Source organism: Musca domestica, unplaced genomic scaffold (genome assembly GCF_030504385.1).
Source record: "Musca domestica strain aabys unplaced genomic scaffold, Musca_domestica.polishedcontigs.V.1.1 15, whole genome shotgun sequence".
Lineage (NCBI taxonomy): Eukaryota > Metazoa > Arthropoda > Insecta > Diptera > Muscidae > Musca > Musca domestica.
In genome coordinates, this window is record NW_026712207.1 from 11,811,672 (window position 1) to 11,824,423 (window position 12,752).

General features: G+C 34.2%; 1 long non-coding RNA gene across 1 annotated transcript; it reads left to right on the top strand.

Annotated features, from left to right (window-relative positions):
- Nucleotides 1-10,871: 10,871 nt before the first annotated feature.
- On the top strand, nucleotides 10,872-11,899 carry LOC131801197 (uncharacterized). Its single transcript, XR_009341732.1, has 3 exons — nucleotides 10,872-11,182; nucleotides 11,575-11,627; nucleotides 11,689-11,899. It is a non-coding gene; the product is annotated as an uncharacterized LOC131801197 (long non-coding RNA).
- The last annotated feature ends 853 nt before the right edge of the window (nucleotides 11,900-12,752 follow it).

Sequence of the window (12,752 nt, forward strand, 5' to 3'; positions counted from 1 at the left end):
CTCACAGGAAGGCAGCATATCATCATGACACGATACAACAAGGCAATTTGTTAGAGCTTTGTAGCGTTTCCAAGATACCCCTCCCCCTATCACCATCCGTCTCTCATGTTGTAAGAAGACCTTAATAATTCCCTTTTTCTTCCAACATACCCCCCCCCCCTCTCTATCCCATGTTATTTAAAGACCTTACCAATTCCCTTTTTCCATCCAACAACATTCTGTGATTTATTATTCCCCCCCATTATCGACATTTTGATTATGACATTATAAATCAACAATCTTAAATTCAATTGAATTGAATTGAATTTCATTGACCATTTTATTGCAGGAAAATGTCAACTTGTTTTCTTTTCGCTTTTTCCATTCTTTTCTGGTGTAACAAAATTCCAATATCATAATCTGTGACAGCCTGTCACAATGTCATTGAAGCCCATATTAAAATTGCATTAAACTTGAACAATGCACCAGAGTTTTGGACAATTTTGTTGTGAATGTGAACCATTTGCCGGGAAGAGGAACATATACATAGATAAGCACTAGAGTGAAATAGAGTAAAATAATGTGATGGTGGTAATAAAATATTAAAAAGCATAGGATTTTAGTCATCCTGATGGACAGGTTCTTTTGTGTGCAACATATGAGCACAAAGTCATAAAGAACACCTTTTATGTATAGAAGATATTCTCGATGAATTTTATACCCACATTACACCCACAATTTATTTTATTTTAAGAATACATTGCAGGCACATTTTATGCAAAAAAATCTCTCTTAAAAAAGATATATAAGAGAATTTTATACAGAGAAGGCCGCTTTAAATTTACCATACACAAAAAGTCACCTACTGGTTTTCCTTCCACAGATTTATGCAGATAAACTGTGTTCTAAATGAAAGAACTTCTCCACAATAAAGTCCTTTAAATGACCTTTGAAAGATTTCTGTCTATGCTTAAAATTTTCAAAAGTTATATAAGCAGAGGTCCAACTTTTTAAGATTTTCCATACAGAGAAAACTTTCCTCTTCAATTTCATCCGGAAAAGAGCTACAAAATGACTTCTGTAGAGAAAAACGTTTGAAAAAGAACTCTCTTCGATGAAGAGCTTGAACAAATTTTCTGAACGAAGATGACCTTCAATAGATCTTCATAAAATCTTCTAAATATTTCATACATGCATTGAATATCTGGCAAAAATATATCCTAAAATACTTCAGAACAAAAAAAATACATCCTAAAGGCCATTCAAGGTTTTAAAGGAAATACTTTTTAAAAGTCTTTTGAACTAAAAAAAATCGTTGAGAAGTAGAAGACTTATCCCGGGCGGAGAAAACCTTCTCGTATCTCCTAGGTCGAGAAGTAATTTTCTAGGTCTGGGCTGAGGGAACCTTCTCGAGGTATTTTATACGGAAATTTTGGATGGCATTCTCAATGTCTTTTTGTGAAGAATATTTCATGAATGACCTTCTCGAGGACTTCTATTCGTAGGGAACTTCTAGACGTCTTTTTGGCGGATAATACCTTGTCGAGGTCTTCTAGGCAGAGAGTACTTTTTCTTGGACTTCTCGAGGTCTTCTAGGAGTAGGAGGACTTCTCGACGTATTCTAGGTAGAAAATACCTTTGGAAAATATTTGTTGGATAACCTTCTCGAGGTTAATGTTTCTGGAACCTTCCCGAGACCTTCTATGCGGAAAAGACTACTACTCAAGTTATTCTAGGAGGAGAAAACCTTTTCTAGGTCTTCTCGAGGTTTTCTATACGTAGAATATCTGATCTGGGTCTTCTAGGTGCATATGATCTTTTCTAAGTCTTCTAGATGGAGGAGACCTTTTTGGTTTTCTCGAGATCTTCTAGGTACATAAGACCTACTCCAGATCGTTTAGGCGGAGAAGCCATTCTTGACATATTCTTCTAAAAGAAGACTTTCCCTTGGTCTTCCACGCAGAGAAGACATTATTTTTTTGTGAAAATATTACTTAGATGACCTTCTCGAGGATTTCTATGCGTAGAGGACTTCTAGGCTTCTTCTGGGTGAAGAAGACCTTTTCGAAGTCAACTTTGCGGTCTTTTCAAGGTCTTCTAAGCGGAGAAGACCCATTCTAGGCCTTCTCGACGACTTCTGTGTGGACAAGACCTTCTCAAGAACTGCCGTACAAACAAAACCTTCTCGAGGTCTTCCGTACGAAGAAGTGCTTCTCCAGGTCTTCCGCTTCTCAAAGTCTTCTACGTGGAAATGAACTTCAGATGTCTTCAGTACGAAGAAGTGTCTCTCATACGGAATAGACCTTTATACTAGGACCTATAGACCTTCCATACGGAACAGACTTTTTTCTTGGTGAATAATACCATCTCAAGGATTTCCGTACGAAGACCTTATCGAGGACTTTCGGTCAAAGAAGACATTCTCCAGGTCTTCCGTACGCTTCTCGTAGTCTTCTGCGGAGAAAGGAACTTCAGATGTCATAGGGGGAGTTCTTCTAGAGGTCTTTCATACGGAATAGACCTTTTAAGGGCCTTCTCTACAGAGAAAAAGTTTTGACGGACTTCTCTAAAGAAAATATCTTCCAAAGTTTACGAAGAATACCTTCTGGGGGCGGAAAGCACTTCTGGAGGAAAATTAATATTAATAATCATATATTTAATAATCATATATTTAATATTGTCTTCTATAGACGGAACACCTTCTTAAGTCTTCTATTTCGCAAAGATATTCGAAAGGTTTTCTCTGTAGTGAAGAAAATCTTAATTGTTCTATATAGAAAATATTTTCTAACAGGTATCCATATAGAAAAAAAAACACCCTAAAGTCTTCTTTTCCGAGATAACCTTCGATAGGTATTTCATATGGAAAGTAAGAAAAAAATATTTCCATTTTAAGAAGGCTTTTGTATAGACAAAACATTCAAAAAGTCCGCTGCATATATAAAAACCCCTTAAAAGTCTACAGAGAAGACCAAGAAATCGGATGTCAACGCAGATTCTCTAAGCACGGAAGACCTTACAAAGTTCCTCTAAAACATATGACCCTCTAAATGTCCTCTATATAGAATAATGTTTTTAAGGCTCTCCTAAATACAGCAAACTTTCAATCGTATCTTCAAGGAAAATCTTCGAAAGATCTACTGTCCAGAAAATACCTTCAACACCTCTTCAAGATGACCTTAAAAATTGTCTATACAGAGAAGACCTGTAGAAGATTTCGAAACTAATTTTAATACGTTCAGTGAATAACATACTTTCTGCAAAATGTCCATAGTCCTAAGGCTTCTTTGATATAATATTTCTTTGGAAATCATGCTTTCACTTACCGGAAACCATATCTAGATTTAAGCTACATGAAATATTTCCCAAAATCGTTTTTTTTATTTTTAAATGGCTTCTTTATAATTGTCAATACAAATTTACAATTAATTACGATTTAATGTGATTTTTTTGTACTCCAAATTTTAACATAAATATATCATACGAATGAAGTAAATTTCATTATTTATTTTCAACATCAAAAAACGAATCAAGTTTAAAAAACAATATCATATAATTACGAGTACAATAATCAATTTAAAAAAAAATGCACATAAAAAATAAAAAATATGGCAGTTACATATTCTACCCATAAATATGTTTGTATCTACCGAATACATGTAATCATTAATGCGAGTTTGAGCCTGGTACGCTGATGATTGTTCTTTATTTTTCAATACAAACGGTACACTTGGGAAATCAACTGTTTTTCCCCCCAATAAGTTATCACTGTTGCCGTGTAAATGTATCGATATGTGTGTGTGAGTTAAAAAATGGAAGGTCTCAAAGCGACCGCAAATGAATGTAGGAACATTGAAATGTTTTCAATGCTCATTTGTTGTCGGTCTAAATTATTGTGAAATTCAATAAGCAGACGCAGAAGTGCCAATCAGTTAAGGCTCTTTTTTTCAAATTCTCCAGTTTTCCAAGGCCTCTTTTCATGCGAACTGAAAACTTCACTATTTTAATTCAATTTGCGTATCATCTATCTAAGAACTCCCCTCCCTCTTCTTGTGGCCAATTTGCACAATACTTCTTCAGAGAAAAAAGGCTACGCATATGTGTATCATCTCTAGAGACTACATCCAAATTTGCTGCCTTAACCTACCTTAAACCGAATAGAACCCCACAGGCTTGCAAAGGACAAAAGAAATTTACACTTCAATTGTGATAATCCTTTGCTATGTGTAGGGGGGCGGGGGAATAACGAACGGTGGTGAAATTTCCCCAAAGCTTTTCTGGTTATTAACAATTACCCACAATAAGAGATAGGATACGGACACATAATCGGCATTACAATTGAATTGAAACACACAAGCCGCCTGGCAGTGCGAATCGCTCTGAGGCAACGTAGAAACCAACGTCGACAATAAAAGTTCGCTCAACTCCCCGAAGGTGTCATAACAAACAAATAAAACAAATTGTTTTGTAAACAATTTATACATACGAAGAATTGCTTTATAGCTACATCGGTGTCCTTGGGAACAGTGTTATGCAAATGTTTGCAATGATTACTGATATCATGTCGGTGTTGGTTGCATATCGTGGATGTTTCACGCAAAAAGGGTTTTAATTTAAGAAAGGATTTGAAAGGTTATATGACGAATTTAAAGTTTACATCTTCTTATTAGTATAGGGTTCTTCTATTGAGGTAATTATTCCGAATTTTTACCATTTATGGAGGGTACTCAATATACTTGTAACCTATAAAAAACCTGTAACTTATCAAAAAGTCTATGAAGAAAATCAGCTCTTGAGTAGCCTAAAAATGTCTCGTAATTTCTATAAATAATTAAGATGGACCATGTTTTTATATATTAGACTAATATTGACGCTCCTCCCGATTTTAAGTATTTTCATGGCCTTCTGGTCAGAAATTTCTTAGAAGTTGGTCAAGTTTTTGATAAGGCTTTCAAAAAAAAAAAAAATAAATAAATAATTTACTCTGAGATTTACAGTGAATTTATGTAACTTTCAAGCGTCAACTCAAGAAAAAAATTTCCAAGAAAATATTTTGGAGCATTTTTTTTTTTTTTGTTGTAAACTGTTACTTTTGAGGATCTCCATAGCATCACTTTCTGAGTAGATTTATGCATGTCAGTCCGTATGTCCATGTATTTTTGTGAACAAAATGCGTGTAGCATTTATTATCCGCTTAAGATGAGATTTTCCAAACAATTTTTATTTTGCCCATGGACGAACCCTATTGAAATTGGTGAGAATCGGTTAAAATTTAGATATAGCTCCTATATATATATATATATATATATATATATATATATATATATATTCGACAGATTTCGGTTTTTTTTGCGCATCAAAGGTCCATATTAGCCCAAATGATCTTAATTTTGGCACATTCGACCGAACTCAGAATAGAAGCAAATACATCAAATTTTGAAAACCGGCTCAGATATAGCAATAGCTCCCGTATACAGCGTGAGATGAAAAAACCGCAACCAACTTTTGACTGCTGTCATTTCTAAGCCACTCCAAAATTATTCCAGTGACAGCTCATTTTATTGTTTACAAGCGTTCACAAGCATTCTGGAGGTTTTTTTATTCGTGACAGAATTCAAGCGTGATAATGTTACTCCTTAAGTGTGGCTGGAAAACCAAAAATGGCTATCGTTAGAGCACTCTAGCATTTAAATGTGAATAAATCTTTTGTGTCTCGTACCATCGCACTTTACCATGATACTGGTAGTGTAGGTCGACGTCAAGGAAGTGGACAGAAGAAAACAGTAACATTAGCTGAAACGGTTCGAAAAGTACAGAAGCTACTTGATCGAAACCCTCGTCGCATTGGCCGAAAAATGGCTCGTGAGCTTAACATATCGCAATATTCCATTCGGCAAATTTTGGAAAACGAGCTCGGGGTAAAACCATTAGAAAAAAATAGACCCAAACGAGCTAAAGAGTTGCTTCGCATTGCCCGAAAGTGGTGAACTGCCGAATTAGGTTTTCTCCGATGAAAAAACAATCGATGTCCAGCAGTTTGTTAACAAACAAAATGATTGTGTTTACTTGCCAAAGAGGTCAGCTGAAAATGTGCACCTACGGTTGGAAACCAGAACTCGTATTAATCGATCGTGGCATCAGAATAAATGCCGAATATTATCTCGAAAATATTCTGGAGGCTGGATTAAAGCCTTGGGCACGCAAACATTTTGTCCGCAGACCTTGGACATTTCAACAAGACCCACCCAAGAATGGTTACAAAATGAGGTTTTAGTATAGCACCTGTATAACGCTACCCCAAGATATTCGATATTTCCAGGATTTTCGCGACATTATGCACCAGAATTGCGTCAAATTTGCGTATTTGAAGTTCGTAATGGGTACTACAACCTATGTATAGCCTCCATCCCCTTATTCGGAATTTTGATGATATTCGCGACAATATTCACCGGAATTGTACTTATCCAGCGCCACGTCTTCATATAGCCTCCATATAAAGGTTTTCATTTGAGCAGTATTTTTCTACGATATTTTTTTTAATTTTTCAAATTCCTTCCGACTGGTGGAGGGTATAAAAGTTCACGCTAGAGTCAAAACGAATTAAGATACGAATCTAAAATTTTGCACAGATCAGGCAGGTCAAGTTCGAAGTTGGGCTGTATGGGTCCATGATATCGTATAGTCCCCATACAAAGGTACTCCCGATATTCGGTATTTTGATAATTTTTGCCACATTCTTCAGTAGAATTATCTGAAATTGTCTACACAAGATATTCTTTGTGAGCACTTCAACCCCTGAAAGAGAATTATGTATATTAGTCTACGATACCGTATTTTCCCCATAAAACGGTACCTCCCGCTATTCGATATTTTGATGATTTTAGGAATTTTTTAATCGGAATTGTTTCATATTTCGTATTTGAAGTTCCTAATAGGTACTACAGTCTATGACTGAAAATTGCTCATGCAGGTCTTCTATAATATACCAAAAAGTTTTAATAAATTTTGGCCGAAATCGGTCCAGATTTGTTTATACCTCCCATATATACATATTTGGTATTTTGATAATTTTTGCAAAATTTTTTTCACGGATTTGTCTAAAAATTTCAATTTTTAGGTCATAATGGGTTCTAGCTTCGGTAGTGAAATGTATGTATGTATAGGTCCACGTTTTTGTATAGCCCCCATATAACGTACCTCTCTATATTCGGTATTTTGATGATCTTTGCCAGATTTTTCCAGGGATTTAGGTCATAATGAGTTCTAGCTTTGGTGGTGGAACATAGGGCCAAAATTAACAGTCTATGACTGAAAATTGCTCATGCAGGTCTTCTATAATATACCAAAAAGTTTTAATAAATTTTGGCCGAAATCGGTCCAGATTTGTATATACCTCCCATATATATATTTGGTATTTTGATAATTTTTGCAAATTTTTTTTTTCACGGATTTGTCTAAAAATTTCAATTTTTAGGTCATAATGGGTTCTAGCTTCGGTAGTGAAATGTATGTATGTATAGGTCCACGTTTTTGTATAGCCCCCATATAACGTACCTCTCTATATTCGGTATTTTGATGATCTTTGCCAGATTTTTCCAGGGATTTAGGTCATAATGAGTTCTAGCTTTGGTGGTGGAACATAGGGCCAAAATTAACCAAGGATAAAAAAATTATTATTTATTTGAAAACAAAACGAACCATTTCTTATGATCGCATATGATTAGTATATACATAACAAGTAAAAAAGGTGTAAGTTCGGCCGTGCCGAACTTTGAATACCCTCCACCATTTGGAACGAATTTGTCAATTCTCAGAAACAATTAAATCCGTTAAAAATTCTGTTAAAATCTTAAAAACACCGAATGTAGCTGTCATATTAGGGTCTATACGACGACATGGACCTGTAAAGGTAAAATTTGTCATAAGCAATTACAATATTCAAATGCGAAAATTAAAAAAAATCGGTAATGATGTAGATAAAATACCGAATATCGGGAGGTACCGTATGGGGGCTCTAGGAAGACGTGGACCTGCACAGACAATTTACTATCTTAGGCTGTACTTTTCATTACGAACTTCAAAAACCAAATTTGAAACAATTCCGGTGAAAAATGACGCTAAAACCATCAAAATATCAAATATCGGGAAGTACCATCATATGGGGGCTCCAAGAAGACGTGGACCTGCACATATAATTTTCTGTCTTAGGCTGTAGTATTCATTACGAACTTCAAAATTTCCAAATTTGAAACAATTCCGATGAAAAATGTTGCTATAATTATAAAAATACGGAATATTGGGAGGTACCGTTATATGGGGGCTATACCAAATCGTGGACCTACATTTTCAATACCAAAAGTCCTGCAGACATAGCATACATTTGAGTAAAATTTTGTCAATCTACTTCAATTCGTTCGAAAACTAGAGTGATTTCCACCGACGGATAGACGGACGGACATAACTAAATCGACTTAGAATTTTATGCTGATCAACAATATATATACCTTGTGGGGTCTAAAATGTGTATTTCGACAATGACAAACTTAATATACCCTCCATACTATGATGGAGGGTATAAAAACGTATGTAAATGGTCATAGGATACCATCTTACTTATTTTTAATCTACTTATTTAAATTACATGATTTAATCGAATTATTTTATAATTAGCATTAATTCGACATGTAATCTTTTTCCTATTGAAGTTGTGTGGGAATACAACAGAAAAAGGAACCAAGGAACTACAGAAAATGAAATGGGGAAACAAAAAAGTAGATTTTTAATTAGCATTTTATCCGAGCTAATTCCAATGGATGTTAAATAGAAAATGCGATATTCAATACAAAGGTTGGGTGTATTGAAATAATTTCAAATACATTGACAAAACTCACACCACTAAATAACAAAAATTGTCCCAGAAAGCTAACTAACTTGTCAACTGATTGGTTCTGTTCATACCTTATGTATCCTTACATTTTGGTCAATTCAATGCTTTCCAAACATATCTCCGAACATCACATATATTTCTCTTCACCACAAACTATTGTCCGGTATTAATGCCGTAACAAACAAAAACACAACCTTTAAATAATTAAAATAAAAACAGAATTCATCATTCATCCCTGGGCAGGACCATTAAATCTCCAAGTCTTAGCGAAACTTTGTGGCCATATTAAGTAACATTTACCAAACATTTACGTTGTCAGTCCTTATGTTGCCACAAAATGTTTTCAGAATTTTCTAAATAGAACAAAAAAAAAAACAATCCCCAACAACTTCTGTTGAGCCCGGTATGTTTTCTCATATCCCAGCTTAACCCCAAAGGCCTGTTTCCAATTCCATGAAAAGAAATATAATTTTTCATTTCATGCCAGTAGTTTGTGTCACTTTTTATGATTGTGTGTGTGTGTTTGCCATTTTCAAAAGCTTGTTATTATTGCCCACATTACTAAAACTCAAAATGTGGCTATTATACCAGAAATGTCTTGCCACACCCACACACACACTCACATACACAGAGTAAGGATCCCCAAAAAGGATTATTGCATCAAAATGTATTTAACACAAAAATATGTAAAAACCATAAACATTTTTTGGGGATTTAACACTCCTGGCATTTTAAGCAAAAAGGCCTTTCTAACCAGACAGCTTACCAACCCGAACAACCAACCGAACCAACAGCAACAAACACTGCCACAAAAGATTTTCTTTTCACAAATGAAAAGACATTTTAACAAATGTAAGATTTTTGGCAACTCTCCCCCCTCTCGTAACCCCTTTGAATGTGTCACTTTTTTCCAATTGCAAGGAACATAATAGAGACTGCTTGAAATCGGAAAAACGAAGTTAGGTGTTATGAATTATGAAAGACTCTGTGAAATTGTTAGGGAATGTGTCAATCCAATGGGTTTATCCACTTTCGATTGAACGTCATATAATCCAAAGTAGAAAGCACAGGCTTTTTTAAGGAACACTGCATTTAAGTTGATCATGGTGTACAGTTCTATTAACTTATTTCGACAAGTTTTAATTATTAAAAAAAAATTAAAAAAATGTTTATTGTAATTTTTATACCCTCCACCTTGAAACATCCCTTAATATTCATCGTAGACCTCATAAAGTATATATATTCAAAGTCAGCATAAAACTCTAACTATGTCCGTATATCTGCCTGTTGAGATCAGGCAGTCAATCATCAACATTTAGGAGAACAATTTGTATTGCGTCAAGGATGGTTGGTATTGAAAATGAGATGTATCGGTCCACGTTTTGGTACAGTCTCCATATAACGGTACCTTTTGATATTCGGTATTTTGATGATTTTTGCCACATTTTTCCACGGATTTGTCTAAAAATTGGTATTTGTAGGAAGGGTTCTACCTCGTGAAGGTCCACTTTGTTTTATAGCCCCACATAACGGTACCTCCCCATATTCGGTTTTTAATGATTTTTGCCACATTTTCCTACGAATTTGTCTTGGCATTTGTGGGTCATAATGGGTTCCACCTCGTATGGCGAATCATTGTATGTATAGGTCCACATTTTGGTATGGCACCCATATAACGGCACCTCCCGATATTCGGTGTCTTGATTATTTTTGCAACATTTTTTAACTGATTTGTCCAGAAATTGGTATTTGTAGTTCTAAATGGTTATTTTCAGTTGATAATGGCGTCTAATCTGGTGGCTGAACATTTTCTTATAGCGCCCATATAGCAGTACCCACCGATATTCGGTATTTTGATAATGGTAGTCACACGCACACACAGAGCCGAAAATACAATGACTTTTTTAACCATGTGCATGGTTAATTTTTTCATGGTAAATGTTTGAGATTACAAACACAAAATAACGTTATATGAGGTCAAATGTAGATGAAAAATAGTTTAATTAACGTTGTATAAGGTTGTTGTTTTTTGAGAGAGACGGAAAAATGTGAGAGATACATAAAAATTTAAAGAGCCTTCGGCTCTGTTGTGGTCAACAATTTTGAACTGCTTTGTGTTTGACGAAGTTCAATATTACAATATACGAAGTTGCAACGAATGTGACTGTCATATTCCTCCTCCTCCTCTTTATCGAATCTCTTTCTGTGGTCTGAATATGTGTAAGAAAGATCAAATAGACAATCACTTCTTTAGTTGGTGTTGAATAGTGCAAGGGAGTAGTGCACGTGCTCGTGGGAATAGTGCTTGGTATAAAGGTAAGTAAAAGCTGGTGAAATTAACAAATATATTTGATTGTAATTTGTATTTGTTTTAATAGAAAACCCTGATACTATTTCAACATAGTAATGTGTTATTGCTATATTCAAATTGTATCAGATTTGTCTATCAAATAAACTATAAATTACAATAAAGCAACAAAAATAACGGTAATACATGAAAAAACAAGCAACAACAACGTATATGCAGCGACAAGCAAAAATGAGGAGAGAAATAATGTGTGAGTGTTTATTCATACATATGTGTTCTTTTTGTCTTTGCTTGTGGCTGCTACGACGTACATTAGCGTATGCATTTGTCACCAAATGTACGCTGTTGTTGAAGCGACAGTGTTCATATTTATGTATATCTTTTTGTTTTTTCTTCTCAGTTGTTTTTTTCTCTGGTGTCTTTTTTTTTTGGGTGCTCGTGCGTACATTTTTGGTAAGTTGTGACAATACTATTTGCTTTTATTAACTACTAGTTTCTTCTTCTGTTTTTGCAGTCGGTGTTTGGCGTTTTGTAGTTATTTTCACAATGGCTGAGGAATATAATTTAAAATCACTCGGTAAGGCGTTAAAAAATAAAATGTATATTAAACATATATCTTTCTTTACCAGCCCTCCCTTAAATATACATACAATTTGTAATGGAAATACATATTTTAGAAATATGCGGTATTAATAAATAAATAATAAATAAACTTGTAAAAATTACATTTTTCTTGTTTTATTCAAACAAAGGTTAATTTATTATTAAAAATTATCATATGAACTGTTTAGACAAACTGACTATGAAATGTTATTATTAACAATTCTCATGGTTACAAAAATTTAACAGTGCATTGTTAAAACAACAATTTTTTTCAATATCAAAAATTTTCGTGGTTAAAAAAGTCAATCATGGAATAGCTAAATTAACGATGATTATTTTTAAATACCAGTCAACAAGAAAATGTTTAAATTAACCTTACATAACGTAGACTCCAAATCATGTTTATTTATGGTTAAGCTAACCTTGTATAAGGTTAATTTTGTTCTCTGTGCATAACTGTTTCAAATATGTCATTTTAGAAGATTTGATAGATGACGATCCTTAAAGTATAAAATTATCCATATAAGTTCCCCTTTTGGTATGGCCCCATACAACGACCTCACTCACGTCATGGCTTTTAAATAAGTTTAAGTGCATTATACAAACGGTCTTAATGGTATATGAAGTTTAAAGTGAAACACACTTGAATTCAGTTACTTTAATATAAAAAAGTTTCCTTTACCCTAAGTGGAGGGTATTAAAAGTTGGGCCCGGCCGAATTATAAATTGTAAATTAACAATAATAGAAAAAAATATATATATTATAGGAAGTGAAAAATATGACATCTAGTTTCATTTTTGAAGACTTTTAAATGTTGGCTGTCCACACCACTCAATTCCGACAAGTTAGAAAATATCTGTTGATGTAGGATAATTTATGAATGAATATTTATACTCATTATATGGCCAGGAAGTTCTTAATAACATTAATGGTGTGGGTACATAAGCATCTTGAAATATTTGCATGGCATATTT